The sequence below is a fragment of the Olea europaea genome, chromosome 1 (assembly GCF_002742605.1).
Source record: "Olea europaea var. sylvestris chromosome 1, O_europaea_v1, whole genome shotgun sequence".
NCBI lineage: Eukaryota > Viridiplantae > Streptophyta > Magnoliopsida > Lamiales > Oleaceae > Olea > Olea europaea.
Genome location: NC_036237.1, coordinates 25,502,802 through 25,515,598, shown reverse-complemented (window position 1 = coordinate 25,515,598; position 12,797 = coordinate 25,502,802). Strand labels below are relative to the sequence as shown.

The following is a 12,797-nucleotide window of genomic DNA, read 5'->3' as shown; positions in this document are numbered from 1 at the left end:
TCTCCTTTAACTAATTCGGCCAAACACATTTCGGTTTGATCGTAATACTTATCATTAATGGTATGAACATCAAAATTTGGGTCTCTATAATAAGTCCCCTTGTTAGAATTTTTCATTTGCTCTTCTTCTCTTATTAATCGTTCATACATAATCACGTTCACGCTCAATTGGAAAAGATCAGGAAATTTCTTTTCTTCGAATTTCCTTTTCAAATCAAAACTTAAGCAACCTTGAGCGATTTTGACAAACTCCTTTTCGGGCAAAGGTACAAAACATTTACTTCTTGCCATCTTGAACCTTTGAAGGAAACCTTCTGCCCATTCGTTTGACATTTGACGTAGATTTGCCTAATCGGCCAAAGTAACTTCAGACTCGGTCTTATAAAACCGAGCGTGGAACAATTGCTCTAATTGTTGCCATGTTTGGACAGAGTTTGATGGAAAATTGATGAACCAGGAGAAGGCTACTCCTGTTATTGAACTAGGGAACAACCTCATTTTATGGTAATCAGTTACGTCACCACTTTGCAGTGTGAATCGCCCTATGTGTTCTAGAGTAGACATCTCTCCTAAACCGATAAACAGTGAGAATTGTGGCACTTTATACCCTCTAGGCCATGGATATGCTTGGTCTACCCAATTAGGATATGACTTTGTATAAGTCGGCCTAATGACAGGACGTACCCCAAAAGTCATCTGGTCCTGCACTATTTCCATAATCTGATTCCTCAACATGACGTTGGGGTCATATGGAATTCCTACAGGTTGGTTGACCGGTTGATTTGCTTGAGGCCTAATGTTTGTTCCTTGGTTGGCAACAAAGTTGCCATGATTTGGGCCATTGTTACCATTAGCCTGAACATTTATCCCATCATTAACACGTGGGGTATTCTGTCCATTATTTCGGACATTATCTCTTTCGTTTAAGTTACCCCCCAAGTTAGATGTACCATTGCCACTATTCTGATTTGGTATTACACCACCCCCCTGGATTGAAGTAGAGGGATCAAAAGGTGATTCTACCCCTTGATTTAAAATTAGGACTGGGGGATTATGTCCCACAATTGTCCTAGTTTGAAAGTGATTTGCAAGAGGCACAACTGGCTGACAAATTTGGCCTACTAACTTATTCATTATTTCGTTCAAAGTATTCAGTTGTTTGGCCATGTTGTCATAATGTGCATTCCCATTCTGGGTAAGTCTTTCCATATTATGAATATTTCGTAGATTTACCTGTTCAACGATATCTTGTGTGAGTTCTCCAAGTAATGTACGCATGGTTCGAGGACTCAACTCTGTCATTGGTTCGTAACGACTATGATTGCTCTGATTCTGTCCATCTGTTCATGGGGAGCTATGCTGCTCTTCATATCGCTCGATCACAGACTGGACTCCTCCCTAACTTGCTGCTTCCTTATCAGATTTCTAAGGCATATTGTTTCACCTTTTATATCTTCAACACCAAACACCAATGTCCCACTGGGTGTGCCAAATTATTTCGCGCGGGTAGTCGCTAACAATTAAAAAGGGATCAAACGATTGTGTAAAGAACAAATCTCTTAAGACAAAGTCCCAAAAAGGGGTGTTTTATTGGCGATGATTTTACAATTGGAACTTAAACAGAATGCCTCCAAGGGGCGCAAGAACACGAGTACTGAAAAGAAATGTTTAAGTCTAAACTAAGAAATTGAAATTACATATTCTCTATTTGAGAGTATTTGATTCGGGGTCTTTTGCTTTATGTCTTCTCTTCCTTTTATATTTCCTTGATGATTTCTTTGTGATCAACCGCTTAGAAACTGTTTGATTGTTTTATAACTACCCACTTCCTTCATGGTGGCCAACTTATCGTGGAACTGCCGTCTCTAACTGCTGCCACTACTCTTTGTCGTTCAACCGTCTTCAACTGAACTCCTTGAATCGTGGAACATGATAAGATTACTCAATAACTGCTTTGATAACTGTACTTTTGGATAACCATAACATCTTATGTTTGCTAAGATCCTGGGCGATTCGAAGGTTTGGGCGAGAACAGGGTCATAACTCTGGGCGACTGCAAGGCACTTCATTCGCTCAGATCTTGGGCATCTTGCAAGTTTAGGTGATGGAGTTACCGCGTTCGTGAGCTTCTACTATATTCATTAATAACTCTATTTAGGCCTTTATCCTGAATTGCCCAGTTGGACTTCATTCTTTGGGCTATTCGATTTGGGATGCACTTTCAGCGTGTCAACAGAGGGAAAATGAGAGATTGGACCTCTCATAAAGAGAAGTAACCGGAGGATCTTTATTGGCAATAATTTCCGTATCGCTAACAACCCCAACCACCAATTGGTCGCCGAGAGCTTGCGCCTGGTGAAGGGCATTGCAATGGCCGTAATGCATCATATCGAAGCAGCCATCCATGTAAACCCTTACAAGCCTCTTCTTCTTCTTCTTCTGCTGCTGAACAATCTGTAATCCCATAACTGACGCCCTAATTACTAACCCCCGATCAACCATTTTGCCAAAATTCGTGAGCTCTGTTGCGAATTTCCCGCCTCCAAACCTATTCCGCCTACTTCCAACGCACGTCGAGTGCTCAAGGATTAAAACAGGATATATACTCTGAATACTGTCACGATGGCTATGTCAGAGAATCAATTCGCCTATAATGGATTACTCTTAAGAGATTCCTACTTAGCCGATGTTTGATATCAATTAAAATATAATTTTAATCTAAATCAAAGTAATTAACTAACTTTTCAATCACAGGTTTCACGAAATTTACATTTTAATCCATCAAACTGGAGCTTATTATGTGCTTGTCTTCCTGAAGAAAATTAAAGTAGGCAAAATTGGAAAATAGGCTGCTTCCAGTATTGCGTGGAGCAAAATTTGTTCGAAAAATGTTATAGCTATAAGTTTTTTAAAAAAAATTGTCTTCTTGACAGGAAGGCAGTTGTTAAAAAAATTCTGTACTTGCACATTAAGACCATCTGGAACATTCTTTAAACACGGTATGCTCTTTTAGAGGAACCTTTAAAATGATGGGATGCTCCCTATAAAGAAATAATGTTTAAAATTAGGACAATACTACATGTATATAGCTCCGTTTGGTATCCATTTTTTTCAAAATGTATTTTTCTTTCGTCTTTTCAACCACACATTTTTTATTAAAATAATATTACACGTAAATCAAAAAAATTTCCTTATTTTTCAATCACACACTTCCTATCAAGTTACTATTCTAAAATACATTTTTACATAAAAATGGCTATCAAACATTCCCATAAATTTTTTACTTAGGATGTGTTCGGTATTGATTTTGAAGAATTGATTTTTTGATCGTTAGAAGAAAAGTGAGGCCACCTGTGAGTGAAGAAGTCAAAAAGTTTGACCGAAATAGTGAAATAACAATCAAAAATCAAATTTTTGGAGTGAAAAATCGCTCACAAAAGAGCTCTTAATCTTTTGCCTACTACTTATAATAGGGTGTGGAAACTGTAAGTATTATGCCCTAAGTCCAATCAACTTTAGATATAAATACTTTTGATATATAATTAATGCAATTTAATGATAGATCTATTATTTAATTAATAGACAATTAAATAAATAATAGAGTTCATAGATTCAAATCATCGTAATTTGTTAATTACAAGGAGTTGTGATTGTGAGATACAAATTACATCTGATTGAATCTTAAATCGTCTGTGGTCGTAAGTAATAACGAGATACGGATATCATTATTACGGATAGACCATCACGTGTGGCATTTTTTACTTATGAAGTAAGTAACTGATCTCACAAACTAAAGTGTGGCGACACTTAAATGAACACGTTAATATTTTGTCATAAAACAAAATATTGGAAACCCGCCGAGAGATTCCACATGGATAACTATCTGAGTGTCAGTAGTTAATCTCTAACGTTCGGTAGTGGAATTGGTCCTTTGACTTGAGGTCGTCATGGTGCTTTATATGAGGACAGTCATACTTTGGCGGTGTTGGATGTTGCTCTGCAAAGGGCCGCTAATACGACATCGTTCGGGTACGTCAAGAATCGTATGAAGGTTGTGATTGACCAATAAAGGATTCGTCACTCTTAAATAGTAGGAGATTATGATCTGCGTTTCATTCAATTAAATCGATGATGAAATCCTTGGCCAAGGTGTACTCATAAGTCGAAAAATAGTTTTCGACTAATATTGACTTAATAGTGGAGTGAAAGATATGATCGATAATCGAAATTGACACACTTCCATATCTCGTAATTGATCGGATCATATTGACGAAGGGGTTATAGTTTCACGGTAAACGAACGAGTTTGATTTTGTCATACTATGTGACATTTCCAATCATATGTATTGCCCTGACACATTGCTAGATGTCAATCTAGGATGGCGAGTGTAAATTGGTGATAAATTAAATGGGTGTTTTAATTTATCAATTTTGATTAGATCAAAATAATATTTCACGTCGTTAGGCATAGTGATCGGCAACTGATGGGTTGTACACAAAAGGAGAATTTGAAGATTGTAATTTATCAATTAATTAATTTAATAAGCATTTGATAAATTGATTAATTGAGATGCATATTTATAGGCCCGAATTAATTAATTGTATTAATTAGTTCACGGACCGGATTTAATTAAATGGGTTAATGAAATGTTGGACCGGATCAGGCCAAGTCCGTTTGGGCTTATATAAATATGATTAGAGTTTTCAAAATTGTTGTGATTTTCATTATTCTTGCTAACACAAGGAGAAAACCCTAATGCTGCAATCTTGTTCTCTGTGTGGATCACCGTTGGAGGCTGGACAATTGGACAGTTGTGGGAGACAGATCCAAATTGCTGGAATAAAGCTATGGCAAAAGAGTTTACAGATCTTGTAAAGGCACATCTTTATCACAACTTCTATCTAAACACAAAAGCGATTCTTGGTGGGAATCGATATGTTCTATTTTTTGCTGTGCATGTTAAGCAAATTCCCAACAGTGGTATTAGAGCCTTCTTTGTGGTTGTTAGAAATTGCTTTAAATTTTTGAGAACAATCAAAAGTTGATTGTTGATCCTTTCTCGTTTCTAACAATTAAAGATTTATTTTTATGTTCAAAATTATTTTGAATAATAATGATAATAATTTTGGATAAATAAAAAGGAAAGGGACGAAGGCAGTGGTGCCGGCGACAATTGTTGCCGCCGACAAGACTGGCTTGCTGCCGCGCCTGAGCAGCGGCGCTCGCTGCTATGGGTAGAGACGAGCGCCGCTGCAGTGTATTTGCAGCAGCGAGCCGCTTCTGCTGGATTTACAGCAGCAGAAGCTGCCACTGTTGATAACGGCGGCCTCTGCTGCAGTATACAAGGGGCGGCGACTTGCCACCCCTGAAAATAATGGATTTTTTTTATAAAAATTCTAGGGTTTTCAAACTTGGGGTGATTGGAGGTGGGGGCCTCTAATGCAAATTGATAATTTGCAGGCCCCTGCCTGCAATTTAATTTTATGGTTAAGTTGTAATTTTCAAATAAGGACCTATTTCTGTAATATGTGAAATTGGAAGGGTCCGTTCTGAAATTTTCGAAATTGTGAGGCCTTAATTATAAATTTTAACTTGGATCAAATTTCAATTTCCAAATGGTTTTGAATTTGAATTTTGAATTGGTTTTAAAATTGTATTTTAAATGGGTTTGACCTATTTTGACCCAAATTTTATTTAAAATTAACAACTTTTTATATTTTCGTTAAAATATGATTTTAACTTAAATATTAACTTCGACCCTAAATTAAATTATACTTAGGAGTGTTATCCTAAATTAAAATATTAATTTAAATTAGAGTTCGATTCTAATTTAATACTTAATTAAAATTTAATTTTAATTAATTATTCACTCGAATATATTCTAGAAATTAGAATTGGATTCTAATTTGACATTTAATTAAAATTTGATCTTGGTTAATTTGTCTTGCCCTAAAATTTTCTTAAAATTAGAGTTGGACTCTAATATCTTATTTAATTAAAATTTGATTTTAATTAAATAAGTTCGCCCTAAAATCTTGGAATTAGAGTTGGACTTTAATTTTTTTATTTAATTATATTTTGATTTTAATTAAATTCAACTGCCTTAAGTTTTGTAATTAGAGTTGAACTCTAATTTGATATTTAATTAAAATTTGATTTTAATTAAATAATTCCGCCATGTAATTGTGGAATTAGAGTGAGACTCTAATTCGATATTTAATTAAAATTTGATTTTAATTAAATATGCCCGCTAATTAAATTAATTGATTAATATGATTAATTAATTATTTAATTGCTCCAATCCATTTATCTAAAAGAGTTTAGACGACCTTAATTGCTAGAAACTTGAAACATGTTTGCATATAATATTATATATTATAAGAATTCATTTATGTGATAAATGCATTATTAATGGATGATTATGGACCTGACCATATGGATGTGTTAAATGATTAATTTTTTAATCTTGTCGTTTTATGAGTCTGCGAGCTCTTAACTAATTTTGGGCCTGGAAGCCCATTATTGTTTTTATTATTATGAGTTTGCGAGCTCTTAATCATTTTGGACCTACAAGTCCAATTTCATTTAGGCCTGCGTGCCAACTAGTATAGGATACAGATTACAACTAGACTAATTGAAGAAACAAGAAAAGGAGGAGACCATGGAGATGGTGCATTGATACTGTTCAATGCTACATCCCTAGAAATTGATCAACTAGTCTTCCTTATAGTTTGGGAAGACTAGATAGTAAAAACTCATAATCGTCCACACTATTATATTATGTTATATATATTTATTTGCATAGTAAATATATAATAAAATATATATTATTGTTACAATGAGATCTTCAAATGCAAAATCCCTCCATAAAATATTAAGTCCCATTTATAATCGTCTTCCATCATTATAATGAAAAATCAGAGTCCCAAATCGTCTCAACTTGTTGAGTACACTCAAAGCTGGTCCATTGGGGATATGTTTGACACTATGAAATATTTGATATTTCTGAATGACAGGTTTGACTTAACTAAAATTTATCTTTTGTTGAGTACACTCAAGGAGATAAATTTTAGAGGAATGTTAAGCTAACACATAAGACGTGTGAAAATAAAGAGTTGTCAGCTTAATGATTTCGGAGTTGTATGAAGATACAATTAATAATAGTATCTACCCAAATGTTATATTAAGGATTGTTGAATACACTCAAGGTCTTAATATAATAGATGGGATCCCAGCCTACTGGGAATCAAGTATGGACTTTATAAATTTATGTAAGAGGGTCATAAATTTTAATTAAACAATGAGAGCATAATTAATTTAATAAAAGTCCATGTTAAATTAATTGATGCATTTTATATATTATTTTCTTCCTTTTCGTCATTTACATTTATATTGAATCCTGAGTAACCATATGTTTTGAATGGCATACTGGATATCAACAACTAAATTGAATCTTCTTGATTGGCACTGCAATTTGAGAATTGTTCCCAAGCATGAGAAAGTTGGTTGTCCTTAAGTAGCCATTTTCCAGAGACACCTAGTGATGACTCGATTAAGGAAGAGGTGGCTGCTATAATAAACACAGTGATGACAATAGTGCTGCAACGTATGTGATATCTACAACTATGTCGCCTGAGTTACAAAAGCAACTTGAGAGTATAGATGTTAACACATAATTCTTCATTACAAAAAGTTGTATGATAATAATCACGTGTGAAAGGATATGAGACTTCCAAACAACTATACCAATGCAAAGTGACAAAATAATTTTCAGTCAATCCTCATGTACTGAAGATGATTGACATGAGAAGTGTCTCAATTGAGTTCAATCATTAACTATGAACTAAGTATTGACTTAGCTCTACAATCTCTGTCATAGAGTTATTCATACTAATTATGAATTATGATATGAATAAGTTCAAATGCATACTCATTAAGTTGCTTAACATGTTTAGGACTGTTAATCCCTTTATCAAAATTGGTAGTGGGCAAACCATTGATTCCTCTAAGAGTGTTAAGAGGAAATCTAAAGGAGCTTTGAGAAAGCATTCAATATGGTTAAATCTGAGCAAAGGACAATACAAAATCTAATGACCTTTGTCTTTGTTATAGAATGAAAGGTCGTTGGAAGAATTATTGCAAGGCTTATATCTATTTCATTAGCTTCTCAGGTATTAGATACCAGATGTGGATCTCATATTTATACAAATATGGAGAGACTAAATAGAGGTAGACCACTGTAAGAGGGAGAAGTTAACCTACACGTTGAAGATAAGTAAAGGTTGCTGCATTGCTTGTATGAGCATACTTCTTGCCGTTGCCTGTTTGGCTTAGTAATGGAATTGGATAAATGTTGCTTTGTACCCACCATAGCTGGAACATTAAAATGAATTTCATGTTCAGACATGAACTATTTTAATGTTAAGGACAATTTGTTGTTCCTGCTTATCTTGATTAAGATCTTAAAAGTTATGGTGAGTTACAAAATAACATTTATATTCTAAATACTAAGGATTCTATAACGAGTATAGAACTTATAAGGCATAAATGCGATAATCTAATTATTACCTAAATCTGATATGGCGGACTTTGTCATATAGATGAAATGCAATTCCAAAGTTATATAGAGATGTATACTTAGGATTAATTGATTTTGACAAGTACAAATTATGCATGTCTGGCACAATAATCGAATCTTCTTTTACTTGAAAAGAAGAAATGTCAGCATAATTACTGGTCTAATGCATAATGATGCATATGGACTCGTGTCAATTGATGTCAGGTAATGTTTCTCTTATTTCATCAATGATCATGTATACTCGATGAAAACTCAAACATGAAACTCTTGAAAAGTTCAAGGGATTCAAACTAGAAGTAGAGAAACAAATAGGTAAAGATACTCTCACATTAAGATTCGATCGAGTGAGAATATCTTAAAGATAAAATTTAGATTATCTAAGAGAGAATGAGATTCTCTTGCAGTGGACTCCTCCATATATACTGCAGCATAGTGGTGTATCTAAAATGACGAATCGTTAATTATTAGATGTAAGGCGATTAATAACAAGCTATGCAAATCTCCCAAAATTGTTTTGGGGTCATGCATTGATTGCAGTGTGCAACACACTAAATCATGTCACATCTAAGTTGGTTAACAGAAATCCATACGAGTTATGGAAAGGCAGTAGTCCCAATTTATCTCATACGAAAGTTTGGGGCCATGCGCTTATTTGAAGCACCTTGAATCGGATAAGTTTGACACTAAATCTAATAAATACGTATTTGTGGAGATATTCAAAACAGACATTTGAATATAAATTCTATTATCATGAAGAAAATCTTCGTCTCACGACATATCGTCCTTTTAGAGAAAATGTTTACTCGAGGGGAGGACAGTGGGAGCAAAATAGAATTTGAAAGAGTTCAAGAGTCTACAGATATAGTTAACCAAGTAGATAAATCCGAGTTTGATCCCATATCTGATATGGGACATACTCTTGATCAGGAAGTAAATACCCTTGAAGACATATCAGCTCTATATGAATCTAGTATAATCATTCGACCTTCAAGAAGGTGCGGATCCATGATTACTAATTAGGTATTACTGAACCAAGATAATGAACCTGCTAGTTGCAACAAAATAAAGTCAAGCGTTGACTTAAAAGAGACAGCATGAGGCTATGAAACTAGAGATGAACTCGACGTATGTGAACAAGGTTTGGACCTTGATCAAGCCTCCTGATAGAATAAAACCCATAAGTTTTTGTAAATAGTTTACAAGGAAAAGGTCAATATGGATGAGAATATCCATATATACAAAGCAAGGCTAGAAGCAAAAGTTAAGTGTTGACCTTGGTGAAACCTTTCTCCTGTAGCTTTGCTGAAGTCCATTCGAGTTTTGTTTGCAATAGTTGCATACCGTGACTATAGGTTAAGAGAAGTCTCTTGGAGCTGAAATCTTAGATTTGATGAAAAATTCAAAGTGTTTGATTTTATCAAATTTGAAGACGAATTATGTGTTTACAAGAAGATAGTGGGAGCATTGTCGTATTCCTAATATCATAGAAAACGACATCCCTATATTTCAATCGTTGAAATAATGGTTGTTAAAGGATTTATTCATGAACGATACGGAAGAAGCAACTTGATCTATAAAGGTAGATCTAAAAGATCGATTAACTCATCTCAATTTACATAGATGAAATCTTGAGAAGATTTCCTATGGAAAAGCTGGTTCACTCTTAAGCGGTATATTGGAAAGGTTCCAAACGTGAAGCAACCGTTGAGTCAATAGTAGAAATCTAATACATGATTACTTTAAAAGTAGCAAAGAGTTGCAATCTGGATCATGATGTTCATAAATGAACTTGGAGTAATTCCTGATATTGTTGATCACATGTCATTGTATTGTGATAACAATAGAGCCATTGCGAAAGCGAAGAAACTAAGGTCTCATCAATGATCCAAACATGTATTAAGGCAGTATAATCTCATCAGAGAGATAATACATAGAAATGACGTAAAGAGAAGAACGAATTCCTACATTTAACAATATTGCGGATCCACTGACAAAGAGTTGTCGTAGCATAAACACGATCGTCATGTAAACTTATGATATTGGATACATAAGTGATTGAATCTAGTGCAAGTGGGAGTTTGTAAGTATTATGCCCTAGGTCCAATCAACTTTGGATATAAATACTTTTGATATATAATTAAAGCAATTTAATGGCAGATCTATTATTTAATTAATAGACAATTAAATAAATAATAGAGTCCGAGATTCAAATATTCTTAATTTGTTAATCACAAGGAGTTATGATTGTGAGATACAAATTACATCTGATTGAATCTTAAATCGTCTGTGGTCATAAGTAATAACGAGACACAGATATCGTTATTACAGATAAACCATCACGTGTGGCATTTCTTACTTAAGAAGTAAGTAGCTGATCTCACAAGCTAAAGTGTGGTGACACTTAAATGAACACGTTGATGTTTTGTTATAGAACAAAACATTGAAGACCCGCTGAGAGATTCCACATGGATAACTATCTGAGTGTCAGTGGTTAATTTCTAACGTTCGGTAGTGAAATTGGTCCTTGGACTTGAGGTCGTCATGGTGCCTTATATGAGGACAGTCATACTTTGGCGGTGTTGGATGTTGCTCTGCAAAGGGCCGCTAATACGACATCGTTCGGGTACGTTAAGAATCGTATGAAGGTTGTGATTGACCAATAAAGGATTCGTAACTCTTAGATAGTAGGAGATTATGATCTGCGTTTCATTCAATTAAATGGATGATGAAATCCTTGGCCAAAGTGTACTCATAAGTCGAAAAATAGTTTTCGACTAATATTGACTTAATAGTGGAGTGAAAGATATGATCGATAATCGAGATTGACACACTTTCATATCTCATAATTGATCGGATCATATTAACGAAGGGATTATAATTTCACGGTAAACGAATGAGTTTAGTTTTGTCATACCACGTGACATTTCTTGTCATATGTATTGCCCTGACACATTGCTAGATGTCAATCTGAGACGGCGAGTGTAAATTGGTGATAAATTAAAAGGGTGTTTTAATTAATCAATTTTGATTAGATCAAAATAATATTTCATGTCGTTAGGCATAGTGATCGGCAACTGATGGGTTGTACACAAAAGGAGAATTTGAAGATTGTAATTTATCAATTAATTAATTTAACAAGCATTGGATAAATTGATTAATTGAGTTGCATATTTATAGGCCCGAATTAATTAATTGTATTAATTAATTCACGGACCGGATTTAATTAAATGGGTTAATTAAATGTTGGACCAGATCAGGCCAAGTCCGTTTGGACTTATATAAATATGATTAGGATTTTCAAAATTGTTGTGATTTTCATTATTCTTGCTAACACAAAAAGAAAATCATAATGTTGCAATCTTGTTCTTTGTGTGGATCATCGTTGGAAGCTGGACAATTGGACAGCTGTGCGAAACAGATCCAAGTTGCTGGATCAAAGATATGACAAAGAAGTTTGCAGATCTTGTAAAGGTACATCTTTATCACAATTTCTATTTAAACACAAAGGCGATTCTTGGTGGGAATCGAAATCTGTTCTAATTTTCTGCTATGCATGTTAAGTAGATTCCCAACAGAAACGACATTTGAAAATTTTTATATTTACGCAGGGCTCGTGTGCATTGTGAGAGGGAGCACATCATTCGGTACATTTAGTTTAATCATTAAAATTATATTTCAAGAGAATTTTTAAATTAATATTTTAGTTTGGAGAGCATAATTCTATATAATTAAATGTATTCAAGTTATTATAAATTTTAATATAGAAAAATAATAAAATAATTAAAGAAAAGTTAATTAAAATAAAAGATAGGAAAAAATAAAAAATATTTTTTAGAAAAAGTAAAATTAAGTGTTAAATATAGGCCCCATTTGGTGGCCATTTTTTTAAAGATATATTTTTATCTCTCTTCTTTTCATTCACACATTCTTTATTAAGATAATATTACACGTAAATCAAAAACTTTTCCTTATTTTTCAAACACACATTTCAAATCAATTTATTATTTCAAGATACATTTTTACATAAAAATAACTATCAAACACCCCCATAAAGAGTTTGTTGGAGTATTTCAAAGTTAAGTGTATATGTGGATTTTCCCTTTAATTTGGTTGATAGAGATACTTTGGACAGGTCCTATCAACCATGTCCAAATAGGGCGCGGCGCCCTGGACGGAGCATAACCCTAATTTGGCCCCATAGGCCCTGTCCATATAGGGCG

General features: G+C 34.0%; 1 pseudogene; it reads right to left on the bottom strand.

Annotated features, from left to right (window-relative positions):
* Window positions 1-2,977, bottom strand: part of LOC111406447 — a 37,052-nt pseudogene extending 34,075 nt beyond the window's left edge.
* Window positions 2,978-12,797: the final 9,820 nt, after the last annotated feature.